The sequence below is a fragment of the Dipteris shenzhenensis genome, chromosome 24, assembly GCF_047967505.1.
Source record: "Dipteris shenzhenensis isolate YYH24624 ecotype China chromosome 24, Dip_SZ_1.0, whole genome shotgun sequence".
NCBI classification, from domain to species: Eukaryota; Viridiplantae; Streptophyta; class Polypodiopsida; order Gleicheniales; family Dipteridaceae; genus Dipteris; species Dipteris shenzhenensis.
Genome location: NC_141619.1, coordinates 39462417 through 39472077, shown reverse-complemented (window position 1 = coordinate 39472077; position 9661 = coordinate 39462417). Strand labels below are relative to the sequence as shown.

At 39.4% G+C, this 9661-nt stretch overlaps 1 pseudogene; it reads left to right on the top strand.

The window, feature by feature from the left end:
* Window positions 1-7498: 7498 nt before the first annotated feature.
* Window positions 7499-8498, top strand: LOC147886586 (uncharacterized; annotated as a pseudogene).
* Window positions 8499-9661: the final 1163 nt, after the last annotated feature.

Here is a 9661-nt window from a genome sequence, read left to right as displayed (position 1 = left end):
TGTGATCCTCTTTTTTTAATTACTTACTATGCATTCTTATGTCTTACAGCATATCATCTACAACCACCTTCCCTATTTTGTCAAAAAGTATGGATGCCTAGCAATTGGGTCTACCCAAGGCATGGAGAAGTCTCACTACATGGCACGTAATGCATTTTCCAGACACACACAACATTATGGAGGGAGTCAAAAGGCAAATAGTCTGAAGAAAGTCTTCCAATGGTTTTACCGAGGCATACTACAGAGGCTGCATGCTAAAAGAAAAGTTGCTAGCTCCAAAGTCAAGCTTGATTTTCTTCTAGCCCAAAAGCAAAGACGAAGACAAACTTTGGACAATTCAATGGCAGCAGAGAGACATAGACAATGGAGGGAATCGAAGATATTTAGAAACCATAAATGGGCAAGTAAACATGAATAGCAGTTTGTAACTTATTGGTGTTATGTCCACATGTTTTCAAACTCAATCAATAGAATTTTTTTTTGTGGAACAAGTGACTCTTGGTGTTATGCCTATATGATTTAAGACTCCATCAACAGTATTTCTTTTGTGAAACATGTTATCTAAACGTAATACAATTTGTTCACAATTTCAATATATTGTTTGTTTAATATTTAATGACACCACTCTATCTATCCCAAGGACTTTGTACAAATCAGTTCATCTTCAACTTATTATTCATTTATACAAGATCATACTAGACATCAAAGACTTTGTACAAATTAGTTCAACTTCAATATAATGTTTGTGCTATATTTGATGACTAAATCCTATTTCTCCCAAGGCTTGCCAATCGAAACTCTCTTTTTGATCTTGATTGGACTCCTTTTCTTCCTTATTGACTTGATGTCGACTGTCTGTTTATCAATGCTTACCTCTGTTGCTTGTCTGGGAGGGGTATCCTTTTCTTCAGCTATCTCCACGTGTTCTTCTTCTTGGATTGTGTCGCTTGATGCAATCATGGGTGGCTCTTGAAACCTTATGAGCTTTTGTTTTCCATAGCCCTCTAGACATTTGGGCTCCTTAACACCACATGCTAATGCATAAGAAGTGTAAGACAAAAAGTACGAGGCCCTAGAGGCTTGCTTATTCACATAATCCCCAAATATATCTATGGCAGACAACCTCTCTATCAAAATGATCTTTTCCTTTTGCCATGAAAGATCATGTCCACCTAAAACCCTGGACAAACATTTTAAGAAGTAAACAATGGCTTCTCCATTGTTGCTCAACTGCCTATGGTAAATCAAGATCTTAACACTACCTAGATCATGAATATAATGAGCTAGGCTTGACAGTTTGCCAAACCCAACCGGCCTGCTTCCACTTGTTCTCTGGAGGAATGTGTCATCCTCAATTTGTAGCTACCACATATCAAAAGATTGGAGTGAGACAATACACAACCTACAAAACATTTAAGCAAAAGACAAAGTATTTGATTTGAGGTAACAAGATCGTACCTTCTCATTTTCATCAGCAATAAGCAGTTCATCTTTCCAAAGATTTATTCCTCTCCCCTCCAGTCCAACCTCTTCTCTAAGCTTTTCCATGTATAGTGCTGAGAGATTCATAGCTTCCTGTGTGAGCTGGAAGGCAGCTTCACTTGGCTCTTGGAACTTTTCAGCCTCTTTGAAACAAATAGTAAGGGCCTCTACAGGATCAAAAGTTGTTTCCAAAGCCAGTAGTGAATGGTCATCCTCTATGCCAACCTCCTTGTCAAGCCTTGAAGCCTGGGCAATAAGGGAAATGGCTTAGTCCTCCCTCAAATTGAACATACACTCTATATCATGGAGGAAAACATAATCTTTTCCACCAATCAAGACACTTGGAAGCATGGGCACTGCATAGTTGCTGCTCTGAACATCAAAATCTTCAACTGGCTATGCTGCCCTAAGAGTTTTTGTCCTCAGTTGAACAAGGTCAAGAGCAGCCACTTGCAGCCCCTTATCTTGGAGGTTGATATCTTCTGTTACCAAAGGAACATCCTCTTTTTCCTCTGCTTCAGATGTGTCTTCTTCTTTAGCCTCCTGCCCTTGTTCATCCTGAGAGTCCTGATTGAAGACAATGTACATAAGGAATGCCATGGTTTCCTCAAGCACTCTACACTTTCTGGTGTCTACAGTTGAATTTATATTGATCAGGCACGCTATCAAATCTTCTATTCACATGGTACCTCATCCTGTCAATGGAGACAATATGATTTATATGCACAAAAACCTTTTCACCTTCCACAATTCTTCCTGCCTCTGTCAGTTGTTTGAAGATATCCCAATGGTTTGAAAGAAAATCTTTGTGATGCTCCAGTACAGAGCTCATAGTGAACTCCATGTTGAAAATACTGTGGTATATGTGGAGGTTCCTTTGAGCCTTGCATTTGTGAAGAAACTCAAATAGGAGCAAATTTGGAGATTTGTTCTCTTCTGGTTCCTTTTGTTTTGAGATGGAAGACTCAACATTCTGCTCCAGTCTCTTCCTTTTGCCTGTTCCAAAATTTATATACATTGAATTCTATATGCTGACATATGCAATCAAGGAATGCATAGGATATCACCAAATAATTCCCTTCATGAGCTCTCATGACTCACCTGATGATTGCTATGGTCTACTTATAGCAACAGAAAAGTCCAGCTTCCTCTTGAAAGGAGGGGCCTGAGAGTCAACTGTTCCAAAGCAAAAACATTTCTCATCATCAAGGAAGAATTCCATAGGGCCAAAGATAGCAAAACAATGAGGAAGAAGTGAGAACCAAAAGAGACACAAGAATTTATAGGAAAATGCGATGTAGGACCATTTGGAAAATGTCAAGCACTCTCCTTGCATTTTGTTGCAAATTTTCTAGTTCTGTTGATATCCATGTCAAATCAAATGCTAGGATCATCTCACAGATTCCTGGACAGTATGAGTTGATATGCAAGAGAAAGGCTGGAGCTGAGTGAAGCTTCTCATGAGGAATGTGTCGAGAACAAGAATTTGCAACAAAATGCGATATGGGCTATGGATAAAGCACTCTCCTCGCATTTTGTTGCAAACTTCTAGGTTCTATTCATATCCATCTCCAATCAAATTCTAGGGTGATCTACCAGATTCTTGGACAGTATAAATTGAATATATAACAAGAAGGGTGGAGCTGAGTGAAGATATTTGGACATCAAGAATTCTATGGATGGAAGAAATATATGTCAAAAAACATTGAAAAGAATCTAGAATTCTAACCTTTCTTTTCCTTTTCCATGCTGTTGGAGTTGCACTGGTGAATCTCCTACTCTTTCCCAAACTTGAACTGCAGCCTTGGTAACCTGGAGATCTGGCAGTGGTAGTAGTCTTCAGAGGTAGGTTACAGTCTGGATGGAGTGTGCTGGGTAGGAAGGGATCAGAGAGGGAAGGAAAAGGATGATGGGAGGGTGCTAGCAGGGATGAAAGATTGGGAGGCAGGGGAGGGAAGAGTGGTTGTGGAACTGATTATGAAATCATGAATGGCACAAGTTCCAAGGCAAAAAGTGTCCCTTTCACATGTGCCAAGTTTCAAATTCCAAGAGATCTAGGTCCCACCCACACGTGTGAAAAAATGACTCCATTCCACATGTGTGGGATTTAGCAGCTGCCTTGTTTGTATTTTGCACTAATCTTTTCCCTCCTATTTAATCTCTCCTGTGTCGGCCCTCCCATCTTAGCTCTCTTGCCTCCCTACCTCTGTACTCTGCACCATCAGCACCCTGACCAGCAGCACAGGTCATCCCCAGCACAGGGTACTCATCAGCAGCACAGCACACCCACATATAGCTTCTAGGTCTATAGGACTCTTTATATCCTGATCTTCTTATTTAATAGTATAACACACATGACTGTAGGATGTGATGTACCTTGGATATTAGGATAAAGATTATAGGCATTCCTAAGGTTTTTCCACTGCAACCACAAGCAAGAAGACTTTTGAATTGGGCTGGTTGAGTGAGAGATTGATCATCTCTATAGATTTAGCAATGTTTGCAAATCTTAATGTGTGACAATTGCATTTAAGGATAAAACTTTATCTATGGGTTCCTCCTTCAGTCTGTGCACTCTTCTTGCCTTTCATAGACTCAATCCATCCTGCATGAACTTGCAAACACATTGAAATGACTGAAGGCATGTTCCAGCATGCTGCCTCATGAATTTGCGGAAAATGCGAGGAGAAGGCTTTAGGAATTTCAAATAGCCGAAATCGCGTTTTGTTGCAAATATTGAAATGCTGCTTCATCCACCCCTGTTATTCTGGTTTTGTGTCTTTCTAAGTTGTCCATGGCTAGACTCTCCTTGCATAAACTCAATCCATATTGTATTTTGTTGTAAGGACAGAGAAATCACTGTAGGAATGCACCAGCATGTCAATCTAGGTATTTGTAGGAAAATGTGATTTCGAGCTGTTAGGCATTTTAAACTGTCCATATTGCATTTTATTGCAAATTTGTATATGTTGCTTCAGCCACCCCTGTTCATGGCTGTACTCTCCTTGCATAGACTCATTCCATATTGTATTTAGTTGTAAAGACAGAGAAATCATTGTAGAAATGTACTAGCATGTCAATTCAGGTATTTGCTTCATCCGCCCTTATCGTTGTGGATTTCTGTCTTTCTCCAATCAAGTCCTAGAATGATCTACCAGATTCTTGGATAGTGAGAGTTCGATATGTAGCAAGAAGAGGGGAGCTGAGTAAAAATATTCATAGGAATCTATCTAGGAAGGGGTGATTAGAGATTATTGTTGCAAATATCTGGGATGTTCTATGAGATTATTGGACAGCAGGACTAGGACATGTGACAAGAAATGCTGGAGCTTAGTGAAAATGGGATATGGGATGTGGTGGATGGAAATTACCCAGATATTTGGACATCAAGAAGTCTATGGATGGAAGAAATATATATCAAAAAACATTGAAAAGAATCTAGAACTCTGACATTTCTTTTCCTATGAATCTCCTACTCTCTCCCAAACTTGAGCTGCAGCCTTGGTAACCTGGAGCTCTGGCACTGGTAGTAGTCTTAAAACAGGTTGCAGTCTAGATGGAGTGTGGTGGGTAGGAAGGGATCCGAGAGGGAAGGAAAAGGATGATGGGAGGGTGCTGGTAGGGATGAAAGATTGGGAGGCAGGGGAGGGAAGAGTGGTTATGGAACTGATTATGAAATCATGAATGGCACAAGTTCCAAGGCAAAAAGTGTCCCTTTCACATGTGCTAAGTTTCAAACTCCAAGAGATCTGGGTTCGATCCACATGTGTGAAAAACGACTCCATTCCACACGTGTGGGATTTAGTAGCTTTTTTGTTTGTATTTTGCAATAATCTTTTCCCTCCTGTTTAATCTATCCTGTCTCGGCCCTCCAGTCTCAGCTCTCTTGCCTCCCTGCCTCCCTACTCTGCAACATCAGCATCCTGACCAGCAGCACAGGTTCATGCCCAGTACAAGGTACTCATCAGCAGCACAGCACACCCACAGATAGCTTTCAGGTCAGTATTTATGGGTTCTTCCCTCAGTCTCTGTAATCTTCTTGCCTTCCATAGAAACAATCCATCTTGCATGGACATGCAAATACATTGAAATGATTGAAGGCATGTTCTAGCATGCTGCCTCATGAATTTGCAGGAAAATGCAAGGAGAAGGCTTTAGGAATTTCAAACAGCCAAAATCGCGTTTTGTTGCAAATATTGAACTATTGCTTCATCCACCTCTGTCATTGTGGTTTTGTGTCATGGCTGTACTCTCCTTGTATAGACTCAATCCATATTTTATTTAGTTGTAAAGACAGAGAAATCACTGTTATAATACAGATCTTCAAGTGTGATAATTGCATGTGAGGGTAAAACTGTACTTATGGGTTCTTCCTTCAGTCTGTGCACACTTCTTGCCTTCCATAGACTCAATCCATCCTGCATGGACATGCAAACACCTTGAAATGACTAAAGGCATATTCCAGCATGCTGCCTCATGAATTTGCAAGAAAATGTGAGGAGAAGGCTTTAGGAATTTCAAACAGCTGAAATCGCGTTTTGTTGCAAATATTGAACTGTTGCTTCATCCACCCCTGTCATTCTGGTTTTGTGACTTTCATAGTTGTCCATGGCTGTACTCTCCTTGCATAGACTCAATTCATTTTGTATTTAATTGTAAAGACAGAGAAATCACTATAGGAATGCACTAGCATGTCACTTCAGGTATTTGCAGGAAAACGCGATTTCGAGCTATTAGGAATTTCAAACTGTCCATATCGCGTTTTATTGCAAAATTGTCAATGTTGCTTCATCCACCCCTATCATTGTCTTTTTGTGTCATACCATGTTCTCCATGGCTGTAATCTCTTTCCATTGCTTTGTATGCACTTTGTCAGAGTGATGGCAAGAACCAAGTCAACTGCAAGGAAAGCTGGAAAAGGGCCAGGGCTTGCAGCAACAGCAGCTGGGGCAGGTACCAAGAAATTTAGTGTGCCTCCAAAGGGAAGAGGTGCACATGGCAGGAAGGGTAAGCCAATGAGCCTACTCCAGCAAAAGGCCAAGAGATTGAAACATGGTGCAAGTGTGCTAAGGGAGATCAGGAAGCAACAGAAAGCTATAGGCACCTTTTCAAAGACTGGTGAGAGACATATGTGATAGTTGGCACCTTGGGTTCAGGTGGAACAGGACTGCCATTCTTTCCTTACAGGAAATGGCAGAGGATTACTTGGAAAAATATTTTGAAGATGTAATGCTAGTAGCAGCCCATGCTCACAGGGTGACTCTGATGGCCAAAGAATTCAACACTTTGTCCAGAGTGAGATGGAGGTATGACAAGCTTGTTCATCCTGTGGAATGGTAGGACATAAAGATGAGAGACATATTATTAATTCCACCTACAAGGAAGTCGAAGGTAGATGAGGTTAAGGTTGTTGAAGTAACCCACTCAAAGAACACCAGAGGGAAGGCTACTTATGAGAAGTCACTGAAGCAGCAAATAAAAGAATCAAAATCTGTTATAGATGTGGAGACTGGAAAGAGGGAGCTGTAGATACAAAGAAGGTTGCATGAGCTAGGCCCTAATATAGTTGTCCATATTGAGGATGAAACTTCAGTGAATGATTTTAACTTGACAAAACCATGCTTGGCAGCATTGGCTCATAAGAATGAGTATTGCTTAGATACTATCATTCTTGCAATGCTCTAGTAAGTGTCTATTATTTTACATTTGTTTGCAAAACAATCCTCCTTGTACCTCCTTTATACCCTACCCTAATTATTTTTTGGTCCCATGCAGCATGATGAGAAGCTAGCTTCACCACTCTGTACAGCATATAATTCATATTATTGATCTTGCCATTTCTTCCACGTTAAGAGATGCAAAGGAAACTCCCATCGGTATTTCCAACTGGTTCAGACACTGTAATTTTGAAGTTATCGATGTTTTGCTACTTCCATACCATAACAGGTATGTGGGTGACTACTTCTTTTGGGATTCTTCTTTACGATTGAGAACTCTTGTAGCCTTTGATTTCTTAATGCTTTTTTCCTTATGCAATGACCACTGGAGTTTTGTTTCTATTGACATCTAGCAGAAGCAATGCTTTATATTCAACTCTCTTAAAAACAAACACAGAGAGCTGAAATTGTAAGTGGTGTGTGTGCTTTTTTTAACTTCAAACTTCATTATTTTTATTTCATACTAACTAAATTATATGTATTGCAATTGTATTAGAAGGCTTCTAGATGCATTGGATCACTGTCCTCCTAATGTCTCTCTTTTGGATTCAATAGAGCCAGTAAATCTAGAGGTAAAAAGTCGTTCCCTCTACTGATGTCTATTTCATGCTATGCCTTTGAACTTATTGAATAATTTTGTTTTGTTCAGATGTTAACAGTTTCTAACATATCTTTCCAACTGTACAGACACCACAACAAGATGATTCAAGTAGCAGTGGATGGAGAGTGTTGATCAGTGCCAAATATCTACTTTCAAGCTATTTTGAGATAGGACAGCCAGACCTTATAAGAAAAAATAATTTTCATTTAGCTTCAAGATAATTGATAGTGGTACAAAGTGTTCTAAATCATCATATGCCATTGCAAATGATGAGAGAAGATAGCTTCAGCTCAAACTATGTATATAATTTCAGAGCTGATACAATTTGGAAGTTTTTGAGCTATGCCTCCCCCAAACATATTGTACCAGCTACTGTCGAGTTGGGTGAGAGCTCTAAAGTCCGAGAAGGTGTCATACACCTTGATGACATAGATGAAGCTGATGTGGTGCCACAGGAACAAGGACCTAGTACTGATGAGGAGAAGCCACAGGAACAAGGACCTGCTGCTGATGTTGTTGAGCAGAAGATGGAGCAACAGCAAATAGATGCTCTAGGGGCAGTAGAGGAGACAATGGAGCAGCACCAAGATATTGTACAAGACAGGATGGAGTAGCAGAAAACAGATTCTCCAAAAAATGATGATACGGAGAGCTTGGACCATGTAGAGCAGCCTCTAGATCAAGCTGTAGATAAATAGAAAATGGTTGTCAAGAATATGTTCTACATGTACAATTAAACACTTCTGTACAAAATTTTACTTTATTGAATACAATACCTTTGTTTATGGAGTCTGTGTTATCTCAATTTTCAAAATTTCAATGTCTTTGCATTTTATTGATCTCTCTCTTCTTTTGAGCACCTGCAAAAAAGCAATATGAATCAATGGGGTAAAGTAAACTAATAGCAGTGCTTAGTGAGACGAGGATAAATCAGATGGTGTACCTTTTTATTGTTATAGATAAATAAAAAGTCCTTTGAAATAGAACCTTCTATCTCAAACAGAATGTCATTGCGCAATTAAGCTAGGGAGAAACATTCTCTTAATGAGATATTGACTAGCACATCACCATTCTCAATAACATCAATATCAAGAAGTTTATTTTCTGCACCAAAAGAATCTTCATCTTGATCCATTGGGACTAGTTTTGTGCCTGGCATTCGACTACGCTTATAATAAAAAGAAAAAATAAAATTTTGTGAGGCAACCATGTACTTCAGTTGCATAGAAGGTTGGACAACCTCACAAAACACTGAACTACATGTCTTCTTATCCCAACTTTTATCCAAAAATTGTGGCATGCATGCCAAACTTGTTGCTTTAACTGTGAACATTGTTTTTTAAGCCTTCGCTGGAAAGGTATTAAACAAGTCCACAAAAATTGTGAGAGGCATGCATAAAGAAATTTTTATTATCCTTGTGGCAATATTGGGCCTCAGAGCTTTCTGTACTTCTTTGAAAAGCTTAGCCCTATATGCCTCTATAACACTAAAATGTAGGTGAGGCCAATCCACTGAATTCCATGCTGGAAGGTCTTGTTTCCTTAACACACCATGTGTGTTAGCATTGTCCAGCAACTGATAAAAATGATCAATAAAAAATATACCCGATTGAGCTAGCTCTGTTGCACATCGACCTTGGTATTGTTGTTCTCCTATCTATCCATGCAAAACATCTATAGATCCCAGAATACAATGGATGTTTTGTCATGTCTCATACGATGAAGGGTATAAATCTAAAATAAAACAACACAAGAATGTCAATAAGCAAAGAAAGAAAGCTTCATCTTAAAGTTCCATACACCTCATAAAGAAAAAAACCACAATAGAAAAATATACAATTAGGCCTGTGTTGCAGAAGAT